Source organism: Pteropus vampyrus, unplaced genomic scaffold (assembly GCF_000151845.1).
Source record: "Pteropus vampyrus isolate Shadow unplaced genomic scaffold, Pvam_2.0 Scaffold130, whole genome shotgun sequence".
In the NCBI taxonomy this organism is placed as follows: Eukaryota; Metazoa; Chordata; class Mammalia; order Chiroptera; family Pteropodidae; genus Pteropus; species Pteropus vampyrus.
Window position 1 is genome coordinate 274734 of NW_011888911.1, and position 12938 is coordinate 287671.

A 12938-nucleotide genomic window follows, 5' to 3' on the forward strand; every position below is an offset into this window, starting at 1 on the left:
TAGAATATTGTCTTTTTAAATTCTAAAATTCTCATTTAGTTGCAGTTCTCGAAGGATTTTGTGTTTTTTAATTCATTACAAACATGTTTTCTTTTATTTCACAGAGCATACTTGTATAGCTGCTTTAAACTTATGTCTACCTAAATGTGTCTTCTTGGGATTCATTTCCAATAATTCCCTTGCAGTAGGTCTCATTTTTCTGATTTTTATCTTTTTTTTTTAATTAAGTTTATTGGGGTAACATTGGTTAATACAATTATATAATTTTTAGGTGTACATTATAATTTAACATCTGTATTGTATATTCTATTGTGAGTTTACCATTCAAAGTCCAGTTTCCTTCAGCTACCATATATTTGATCTCCTTTACCCACTTTGCCCTCTCCCTACCCCCCTATATTTGACCCCCTTTATTCCATCTACCTCCCCCTCCTTCCCCATCCCCTACCTACTGGTAACCACTAGTCTATAGTCCATGTCCATGAGTCTCTGTTTGTCTTGCTCATTTGTTGCTTTTAGGTTTATATCCCTAAAGTGATATCATGTGATTTTCAGCTTTTTATGTCTGGCTATTTCGCTTAGCATGATTATTTCAAGTTCCATCCATGTTGTCACAAATGACTGTATTTTATCTCTTCTTATGGCTGAGTAATATTCCATTGTATATATGTACCACAGCTTCTTTAGCCAATAATCTATCTTAGGACACTTCGGTTGCTTCCATTCCTGGCGACTGTGAATAATGCTGCTATGAACATCGGTGTGCAAATAGCTTTATGGATATGATTTTTTAAGTCTTTGGGGTAAATACGCAGTAAAGGGATTGCTAGATCATATGGTAGATCAATTTTTAGTTTTCTGAGGAATCGTCATACTGTTTTCCATAGTGGCTGTACCAGTTTGCAGTCTCACCAGCAGTGTATGAGGGTTCCTTTTTCTTTGCATCCTCTCCAGCATTTATTATTTGTCCTGTTGATTATTGCCATTCTAACAGGTGTGAGATGATATCTCATCGTGGTTTTGATTTGCATTTCCTTAATAGCTAGTGATGTTGAGCATCTTTTCATATTTTTGTTGGCCATTCATCTGTCCTCTGGGAAGAAGTGTCTGTTCAGATCCTATGCCCATTTTTTGATTGGATCGTTTGTTTGTTTTTGTTGTTATTGAGTCATATGAGTTCTTTGTATATTTTGGATATTAGACCTTTATCGGAGGTGTTGTTTGCAAATATATTTTCCGATTCTGATGGTTGTCTCTTTACCTTGTTGACATGTCTTTTGCTGAGCAGGAGCTTTTTAGTTTTATGTAGTCCCATTCATTTATTTTTGCTTTTACTTCCTTTGAGGTCAAATTCATAAAATCCTTTTCAAGTCCAAGGCCCTTGAGTTTCATTCCTATGTTTTCTGCTATGTATTTTATTGTTTCAGGTCTTATATTCAGGTCTTTAATCCATTTTGAGTTAATTTTGGTATGTGTTGAAAGACAACAGTCTAGTTTCATTCTTTTGCATGTGGCTTTCCAGTTTTCCCAGCACCATTTATTGAAGAGACTTTCTTTTCTCTACTGTATATTTTTCGCTTTTTTGTTGAAAATTATTTGCCCATATAAACATGGGTTTACTTCTGGACTCTCGATTCGGTTCCACTGGTCCGTGTGTCTGTTTTGCTGTCAATACCATGCCGTTTGGATTATTGTCATTTTGTAATATAATTTGAAGTAGGGCAGAGTGATGCCTCCAGCCTTGTTTTCCTTTTCTCAGGATGGCTTTGGCAATTCTAGGTCTTTTGTGCTTCCATACGAATCTGATGATTTTTTGTTGTAGTCTTTAAATTTTTTTTCTGATTTTTATGTTGAGAAATTTGTATTGTGTCCTCAATATTGTGAATATTATATTGTGGAGTCTCTGGATTATGGTATACACCTTGAAAAGTTTAAAACTTTTTATTTACCAAGCTATTTACTTGGTGGACCTAAACTATAAAATTTGTCTTTTGGTATCCAGCTCAAATAGCAGTTAGTTATTTTATCATAAGATGAATTGCTTGCTTTATATTCTGCATATGCATATTTAAAAGGCAAGCCAGACTCTTGGCAGAACTAATACACAAACTTTAGAATTTTCTCTATCTGGCTTTTCCTTTTTTGTAAATCCCCCACTTTACAGTGGCACTAGTTGCTCATAACTCTGTCTTCTTGTTCCTCAGGGAAGAAACACAGCAAGTTTTTCTATAGGTCTCTAAATTTTATAATATACTGTACAGACTACAACCACCCTCATACTTAAGAAGTATAAATAGTAAATCCATCCCATTCTGATCTATTCTTTTAAATTTTGGCTTCCTTTCCAATTCTGACTTTAGATAGTTGTTTCTGTTTTTTGATTTTTTTCTTGAGGTTTAAACTGTTATAAGTAAGATGATAGTTCTGTCTGGCCAAAAGAGAAGCAGAATTTATATCTTGATTACTTAAAACCTTGTCTGAATATTTTTGTTTTTATTCTGGAAAGTATAATTAATTTATTTTCGTAAATGATATATTTGGGTTTATTATCACATCATTTAATACTTTATACTTTCATTTTTGTTTTATTCTATTTGTTTTCCTTTATTCCCTAATTCTCTTTGTGACATTGGAAGTAGCAAATTCTATTTCTATTTGTTTAGCCATTATCTTTAAATTTTATCATGCATAGTGCACTTAAAAATCTAAAATTGATTAATATCTATCCCTTCCTCTTAAATGTGCAAAGATCTTTAGCACACCTTTACTCTGATCTATCATCATTTCTTCACTCACATTGCTTTACCTAGTCCAAATTGGTGATTGATACTCTATCAATTAATGAATTTTAGTCAGTCTTTATTCTCATTTAACCTCATCGTCATTGCTTTTCTGCTTCACATTATTTTGTTCAACTTTCTTCTCGAAATTCACACACAGACACAAATGCACACAGATTCACACATATACTTTCAGTGAGTTTATTTCTTTTTAAAATTTACTTCATTTTATTTCTCCTCTTGAATGATAGTATAACTGGATATAGAATTCTGGATTAAATGTTGCATTATATTTTCATTGTGAAGAAATCTATCAATATATTTATTTATTTTTGTAAGTAAATTATTTTTTCACTTAAGCTGCTTTTATAACTTTTATTTTCCAGTAATTACAGTTTACCTTGACATATTTTTATGTATATTTATTTTTATATTTTTGCTCAAGATTCAGGTTTATTTTATTTCTTGTATCTCAGTTTTTAGATATTCTATTATTTATAAATATTTCACTGCCATTACCTTTGTAAATATTTCCTCTTCCCCTCTCTTTGTATTTACTCCTGGTATTCCTAGAGGATATATCTTAGTAATTTTCACCCCAGTTTTCCTGTTTCTTATACTCTTAACTTCTTTCGTGTTTTCCTTCTTTTTGTCTTTTATTGCTATTTATTATATAATTTATTGGTTCTATATTTTTGTTCTAATTTGCTTTTTCAGCCACTTATTGAATATTTTTATGATAATTTTTAATTTCTAGAATTTCTACTTGGTTCTTTGTCAAGCTTGATAATTTTTCAGATAGTTTCTTAGTATTTTTGTACTTTTTAGATTTTATTTATTTAACACTAAACCTCTTAACTAAATTAATAAATTTGGTTATTAGTTCATATTAAATAAGATTTGTCTTTTTTTAAAAAAATAAGAAACTTTTTTGGCCTGAGTTTTTCAGGTATCCCTCCATTATAGTTTTACATTTGCTTCTGATAGGCAGAAATGAGAGTGGAGAGACATGGTGAGGCATCATGTGTTTGAGGTCAACATGGTGGAGAAAATAGAAATAAAGAGTGATTCATAAAATTTAACTGGAGCTGTTATCCACCTTAAGGATTTAGGAGATCTCAATTATATTGTCAGGTTAGGTCCTTCGTTCTTTTACTGCTAAAATATAAAATCCTTTCACTCCTTGCTACTCAAAAATATAAACATCAGCAACAAAATACAAACAGATTGCCAGCAACTACATTGCATCACTTGCAGAGTGTGTTTTGAAGGAGAATTAAATTTTATGTAATTAATTTTAAAGTTTTCTAGTCTAGAGTTATAAAAGTGTTAATAAAAGACTTTTTAAAAAAGCGATTACTATTGTAATCACATGTGCTTGGGAAAATACCAAACTTGATATTTCACTATATGATTAATGTCATAGAAGAGGACATTGAGCTCATAGGGAATTGATCTCTTGAGTAGGAAAATGTAAAGTGAGCTGACATTTATATTAAAAGGTCTAAAAAAAGTCTAAAACTTTGAGTGTTTGCATTTGAAAACATAAAAAAATACCTTTAGTTGGTATTAAAATTTTAGTACAAAGAACAATTATTCTAGGACACCTTATACAAAAAAGATGATTAAGAAACTACTAGCAAAAGGAAATTTCCACTAGCCATAAATTCTCAGTTTCAATATTATTACCATAATCACACTGTGCATGCATTCATTTACTCATTTGGTCAATAGCGTAAGTCTCTGCTATATTCCAATTGTTCTGCTAGATTTGTTCTACATCATCTAGGATATGGCAATGATCAAAGCAGAAATGGCTGCTTCTCTCTTAACTTTAAAAATCGTTTATATTATTTTTCATATGAAATTAGACATGATGATTTTATTATGTTGATTGAATCATTATCGATTGTTTTCTTGTTTTTAAAGAATTATTTTTTGAGGGGGGAGTTGGGGTTCAATGAGAAAGACTTGGGCCTCCCACGAGCAGTGGCAGGTTGTCTTTAAAGAATTATTTATACACGATTTTACTCCAGGCGTACTCTTGCTTTCAGAATAAAGAACATTTTTTTGCTCCTCCCTATATTTCTGGTCTTATTTTATTCCCCCTCTACAAATATTATTTCCTATCTTCAAGTCCCACTGTCTTTTATTTGGGTTCACTGATCTATGAACTGCTCTTCCTATATCTACATCATACAATGATACTTTAAACATACTTTAGATATGTCTTCATATTACCTTATATTTTTCCTTTATTACAATTAATACGGTTCACAAATATATATTAATATATGTAATTATTCATAATGTTAAGATGCATTCAATTGTAAGAAATATAAAAAATGTGATTCAAATCTTTGCTAAAATAATAAGGGCATTTTGTTGTTGTTGTTGTTGTTATTTGTTGATGTTATATAAGTATAGTGAGGCTTTCTTGCCCTTTAATTGTAAAGAGGTCTTTAGTTAGCTAATCTATTTCACCCAGTTCTGATCTCTGGAAGAATTGCTCTTGTCAAATATCCACTATGGCCACAGATGAAGGGAACATGAGGAAGGATGCACCCTTACTGCTTTAATGGTCTACTTCCTGTTGATGTGAGTTTAGGGACTTAAAAATTGCTAAGGACCAAAAAATCATGGCCAGGTTTAGTATTTTATTTACAATGAAAAACTCAGTGGCTTACAACAAAAAGCATACTTTTTTTTTTTTTTTTTTTGCATATAGATCTATAATAAACAAATGCAACTCTATTTCACAATGCAGGCTTCAGGTTAGGTTCAAGTCTACTTCATGTGTCTTATTCTGGATCTCTGGCTGAATAGCAATGTTTACTTTGAGCATGTTTTTCTACTGAGCCTAATCAAACTATATTTAAGGTATCTTCTAGTGTCATATATACTTATATCTCATTCATTACAGCAAATCACCTGGACAGCTGCACATATCAGTAGGAAGAAACACACTTTGCTACTAGTAAAAGGGAACGCCAAAGTAAAATGGTAAAGAAAAGGAAGAAAAATCAAGGTAAAAGGGCCAACAAACCAAACAAACAAAAAAAAATGATATTGAAAGGAATAGTCTTTTTCCTTCTACCTCTTGCCCAAACTTACACTGATAATATAGTTGGTGGGACCATTTTTCTATACTTAGCATTTTTTCAAGCTTTAAAGTTATTCTTCTCATATAATTTGAGTAAGAATCTCTTAACTATACATAGTCTTATCCTATATATTCTTTTTGTCTATATATCTACTAGTAATCTATATCCATATCTCTTAGTTTTATATAACCTGTTGTTATGAAATTTATTTCCAATGTTACCAGTTGACTTCAAATTCAGTTTCCTCTAAATTGGCCACTTTCCAGGGAAAACTAGCCCCACATTTTTGTATAAGAAGTCCAAACATTTCTTCACATAAGTATATGCCCACTTGCCACTAGATAAGGCTTATTGGACAATCTCTTAAAGAAAGCGTCCTAAGCAGATTTTTAAAAAAATAATTTTTAAGAGGTGCAGATATAATTTTTTTAAAAAAGGTTTACCATGTAAAATCAACACTCCTCCTATACTATCAAGTGCCTGGCAGAATAGAAAGTATAGAAGGCATTGAAAAGATTAATGGCACAGTGCCTGTGTGGTGATATAACGTAGTGTCTATATAGTTCAGGAATTTCATAGAGATGTGTTACATTGAAATTGGTCTTCACACTGGGTTTTAGATCTTTCTGCATGTGCCATCTTTCTCTGCATCAGCACCTTGTTTCCTGTCTAACTTTTCATTAACACACCAGTAGGAATGACTCATACTTCTGGTGAAGTTTACTATTGTAATCACACGTGCTTGGAAAAATACCAAACTTGATATCTCACTATATGATTAATGACATTCATAGAAGAGGACATTGAACTCATAGGGAATGGATCTCTTGAGAAGGAAAATGTAAAGTAAGCTGACACTTCTATTAGGTCCAGGCAGTGTCTCTACATAGAAAGAGCAAATAATTTTAGTGAAAAAGCTCTGTGGAGAATTAATCAGTCACTGTTTAACTTTCGAAGAATCCCATGCCAATGGTATCTGCTTTAATCAAAAGATAATGCTATTTTAATCACTTCTTCATCCATTCGTAAAATGTTCATCTATTTTCCAATTGAGCATACAATTTGGTCTTTCATATTAGAATCTGTATGAACCAGAAGAGATCTCTCTGGGATTTTTGGAGACATTCTTATTTTGGGAGTCAAAAGAATGATGATGTATTGAACTTGAGCTGTTTTGGTGTTAAAAATGTTGAATGTTCTGTAATCTTCTCTAAGAAGCTTTCTCATATTTCTAGGTCATGGTCATTTCTCCACAATCTAAAATCTTTTTATAACAATAGTAAATATGCCCATTCTTATTATAGACAAAATTACCTTTGCACAATGTCCCAGAATATGAAAATTTACTTTTCTATATTTTTCTGTGAAATATTCTAGTCTGCATATACTAATCTGAATCATTTTTGTTGACAATTTGAAAGATGTGGGTGGATTTTAAAATGTATTCTTTAGATAGCTAAGGATAGCTGTCTAAAATAAAACTGAGCATCAAAAGTATGTTTTAGTATGATTTAAAAATGTTGGTTGAGGAGGGCTGAGGTAGGTGAAAGAGAAATCTTTTTTATTTCTGATACGCTATGTTATAAGGTTATGTTAAGAGGTAAAGTTAAAGGTATACTACTTCATATCCTGAGAGGAAATTTGAGAAACACTTCTGAATGAAAGTGATTATGTGATCTAAGACTATGGAAAGACTCAAAAATGTAAGACATAACACTCTAGGTAATAAAATCAGAAAACTGTAATATGTTTTGATGAAAGATAACATAGAGAGTGTAATATTTTATTGTGCATGTTACCAAAACAAAGCAAAATGCATATATAAATGCCTTATTGAATATTTATATAGAGTACTTTAAAAGTTTCAAAAGATTATTAATAATCAATATATTTTATGTGCCATTATATCTTTTAATTTAGAATGAAGTTCTCAATAGTATTAACTGGGTAATACTTATATGATGTCGATAATTTATTTTGAGATGTTATTAGAATACACATGAAATTACTTGTTGGGCTTGCTGAAATATTGTTAAAGATATTTTTTCAATAAGTAATAAAGCATATTCTCTATGAGAACCTATAGGTTCAGGAAAAATTTTTCTCTATTAGCAGTATAAAAAATATCTGTGCTTTGTCTGTACAACTGATTTATTTTTAATTTACAGATGGTCATTCATCAAAAAATAACTAGCTAGGGCTTACTATACGTCAGCTGCTGTGCTAGGCTCTGAGGAGATAGCAATGAACAAAACAGTCAAAACTCCCTCAGGAATCTTATATTCCAGTGGAAGAAGTAAGTAGATAATAAATGACAAAATGACTAACACAAACAGCATTCCAGGTGATGAAAAGTGCTATGGAGAAACAAACAAAAAGGGGAAATAAGGTAAGGAAGGGATGGTACAATTTAGGGGATCCAAGAAATCTTCACTGAGATAGTGACATTTATGCAAGAGCTTAGCAACAAGTAGCATGCATTTCATGACTCTCAGAATGTAAGAGATAAAGCTACATGCGTGTCTGTGGGAAGAGTTTTCCAGGTTGAAGGAAGACCAAGTACAGAAGCTCTGAGGTGGTGATGTACAGATAATATTTGAGTAACGGCAAGGAGTCAAGGGTGGCAGAAGGGTAATAAGCAAAGGTGCAAGTAATAAGACATGAGGTCAGGGTATGTGTCAGTTCCAGTCCTACCTCCAGACAGAAAACACCAGCAATTTGGACAGGGAAAGTTTAATATAAATAAATAATAACTATACTAGGAGATTAGAGTAATAGTAAGAAGAGACTACTAAGGGGTAGAGAATGATAATGGGCACAGAAATAGTAGATATAGGGAGTAGTGACTACCACTAGCGCTAAGATAAGAGTATCTGAGAAAGTATCCACACCTGGAGAGGGGCCTTCCTCCCAGTGCTGAGATCTAGACCTCGTTGGTTTGCAGTATTTCTAGTATGTCTAGAATGCTCCTCTGTGTAAAAATTTCTGTAGTCAAAATAAGAAGATGGTCTCCTACAGCAGAGTCCAGAAGGCAGGCTCTGAATCAGATTTGCCTGTATTCTAAATTGCAGTTTTAACTGTTTACTAGTCTCATCATTTAATGATCTCATCCTAAATAACTAAGCTCTCTGAGCTTCTTTTACCTTATGTGTAAATAGAAATAATATTTAATCACATGGGATAACCATTTGTGAGAATCAATAAACTAATCCTTATAAAGCACTCAGAACAATGCCAGGGACTCAATAAGCATTTATTATTAACTATTATTATTAATTATTTGACAGATTGCACATTATTTTTACGCTTCACAAAAATGACAGATGTTTATGGTTATGACTATCAATTAGTTATGATTAATTTGTTCAGAAAAAAAATCTTCCTCATTAAGTCAAGATGCAGGGACAAGTTCGATATAACACAAAGTTGACTGAAAACAGTCGGTCCCTCCCCCATCCAATTAGTGGGAATAAATACAAGAGAATCTTTTGGGATACCTGCATGTGAGTACTCCCCAAAATTCCTTCCAGGCATGGGCTTCAGGAATGATGGTTACTACTTGTACCCAGTGAGTTTGAAAGGGAGGAAATGGGGTGAGATGGTATGGCCTTGTGTCATCAGGGATGTGCTAGGGAATAATATCTGTTCCAGAAAGAGGATGACTGCACAGTCATGAACTCTGGGTTCAGCCTCTTAGAAGGAATAAACACTAAACCCAAGTGCATTAGCCCTTCTCCATGCCTTTCCAATTAGTACTGCAAAAATAAACAGTTTATACATTCAAAGTAACCCTAGAATACCCTCACCAATTATTTTATAAGTATTCCTTGGAAGACAAACACATTTCTCTTGCTCTTATGTCCACGGCAGCCATTTGTCTGCCATGAGCTGCTGAAGTGGGAGAATAGGCTGCTTTCTCCAGGGACTTAAGGCCTAGAATTGTTTTGATGAACAAGGATCTATGTATTGGCACTATCTGGCAAAGTGTTTTGTCATGTTAAGTTTTCCTTATTGTAAAGACCTTCTACCTCTCCACCTGACTGAGCTTTTCTATTCTTGGAGTATCTGAAGACTGATGATTGTCGGGGGAGGTAGATGAGTTTGAGATTTAATGAAGCAGCAGTAGAGCTCATACTGGAACTTCTCCTTTGGTCAGATCCCTGGGAATGAAAATAATATCTACCTCTACTGAGTACATTCTACAGGCCAGAGACTGTATAATTTTATTTAATTCATATCAATGTAATGCACAGTGGATATTATTAATTCTTCTTTAAAAAGAGACAACTGGGTCCAAGATTACACAAGCAGATCAGAGCATGGAATGTCTCTGAAGTGCCATTTACCTTTTCCAACGCCATACTCTTTATAGTGTCTCATGTTGTTTTCTGAAAGAGCAGGTAGGACACTCTTGTGTGCTGTGTATGGTACAAAGAGATTAATGAGTACAATTGCCAGTCATTATAAGGAGCCATGCAGTTAGGCATGTATGAGCTAGGAAAGCTAAAGTTCATTTTATTAAGCAAATTACTCATGATCACAAAATTAGGAAGTGGTAGATCTGATATTAGAACTCAAGTCTCATTTCCAAAGTATACTTTTCTCAATTTATATTCCTGTTTATTACTGAAGTTAGCAATCTTTTTATACCATCTGATTTCATTTTCTCTAATCTTCCCACGATCTATAGCTGCATATCTGAGTACATTACAATTCTAAGAAATGAATTTTCTTAACTCACTGCGCAGACTTAATGTAGTCTTTTTTTCCCCTAATATTTTTCTCTTTCAGTAATCTGGGAATTTTTTGTTTTAACCTTCCGTTCTCTTATTAAAGAAAATAAATGATTACAGGAAAGATTTTTTTTTTTCTTTAAAGAGCTCATTTAAAAACTATTATTCCTTTTAGATCATTCTGCTCTTAGTTAAGAGACCCTTCCAAAGTCTTTTGGAATTTCAAAATCGACTGGATTTTTATAAAATCTGGACTATGTATGAGTTCTGGGATAAGATACATGAAGCTCTAGCAGACTTTACCACTAAACAAATACATATTTTGCTTCTCATCTGAAAACCTTTGAATTCTTTGCACTTCTGATCAATTGTAGATTAAAGTGAGCTAGATCTGGAAGGAGGATTGAGATTATTAATAAATCTGATTATGTCATAAATTATATCAGAGTTAGCTGAGAGAGTGAGGGGATGAAGATGAATAGTGTTAGTTACAGAAACCCTTATCCAAGCTTTGTATTAGAAAGAAAGAGAATTCTCTTAATCCAGCCCCAAATCTCTTAATCCAACCACGTTTATAGAGAGTCTCAATAATACTTAGAATTAAAATTTGGTATCAACCAAAAATTAGGTTAATGGCTTCAGAGTTAATGGAATATGTGTTTTTTTGTGGAAGTAGTGAATCTATTGGGTAATGTTTTAAATTTCCAAATTTATCTTCTCTAAAAACCTATCACTTTGGGTAAGAAGCAAACTAGTCACATCCTAAGATTTATGTAGAACCAGATAAAAAATAGAGAAATTTGATAATATTACTGGTAAGTGTTGTCAAATCAGTAATAGCTCTACTTCTTCTTAGTTAATAGGGATTTTTTTTTTTAATTTTATCTTTCCATTACAGTTGACATACAATATTATATTAATTTCAAGTGTACAACAGTGATTAGACAGTTATATATCTTATGAAGTAATCACCCCAATAAGTCTAGTACCTATTTGACACCATAAGTAGTTATTAACATAGTATTGGCTATATTCCCTATGCTGTCTTTACTACCAGTGACTATTTTTTTAATTGCTAATTTTCAACATGCCCAATCCTCTCCCATGTGGCAACTATCAATTTGCTTTCTATATCTATGAGTTTGTTTGTTTTATTTGTTCTTTTTTTTTTTTTTTAGATATCACATATAAGTGAAATTATATGGTTTTTGTATTTCTCTGTCTGATTTATTTCACTTAGCATGACACCCTCTAGGTCTATTTATGTTTCACAAATAGCAAGATATTATTCTTTTGTATGGTCGAGTAATATTCCATTGTATATATGTATCATTTCTTCTTTGTCCATTTATCTATTTTCTTTTTTTTAATGCTACAGCACCTGGTATTCCTAGGTGGTCTCCCATCCAAGTACTAACCAGGCCCAAACCTGCTTAGCTTACGAGATCTGGCACGTTCAGGGTGGCATGGCCATAGACTGTCCATTCATCTCTTGATAGACACTTAGGTTGCCTCCATGGCTTTACTGTTGTCAATAATGTTGTAATGAACATAGGGGTGCATAATTTCTTTCAAATTAGTGTTTTGTATTTATTCAGATCAATACTCAGCAGTGGAATTTCAGGGTCATATGGTAGTTCTACTTTTACTTTTTGAAGAACCTCCAAACTATTTTCATAGTAGCTGCATCAATTTACAATCCCACTTACAGTGCACAGGGTTCCCTTTTCTCCTCTTCTTTGACAAAATTTGTGGTTTGTTGATTTATCGATAATTGCCATTCCGACAGGTGTGAGGTGATATCTCGTTGAGATTTTAATTTGTATTTCTCTGATGATTAGTGATATTGATCTTCTTTTCATGAGTCTGTTGGCCAACTGTATGTCCTCTTTGGATAAATGTCTATTCATGTCCTCTGCCCATTTTTTAATTGGATTGTTTGTGTTTTTGACGTTGAGCTGTATTGATTTCTTTTTTTAATATTTTATTATTTTTCAATTAGAGTTGATATTTGATATTATTTTATATTAGTTTCAGATATACAGCATAGTGGTTAGACATTAGACAATTGGATAAAGAAGTATGGTGCATATATACAATGGAATATTATTCGGCCACAAAAAATAATTAAATCTTAACCATTTGCGACATGGATGAACCTAGACGAAATCATACTAAGTGAAATAAGTCAGACAAAGACAAATGCTGTATGAATTCTTTGTATATTTTAGATATTAACTGCAAATCAGATGTGATATTGGTGAATATCTTCTCCTATTCAGTAGGTTGAGATGGTATATGATATGTCTTTTTGTTTTGTT

At 32.5% G+C, this 12938-nt stretch overlaps 1 pseudogene; it reads right to left on the bottom strand.

Moving 5' to 3' along the window:
- Nucleotides 1-11986: 11986 nt before the first annotated feature.
- On the bottom strand, nucleotides 11987-12095 carry LOC111744271 (annotated as a pseudogene).
- Between the last annotated feature and the right edge of the window lie 843 nt (nucleotides 12096-12938).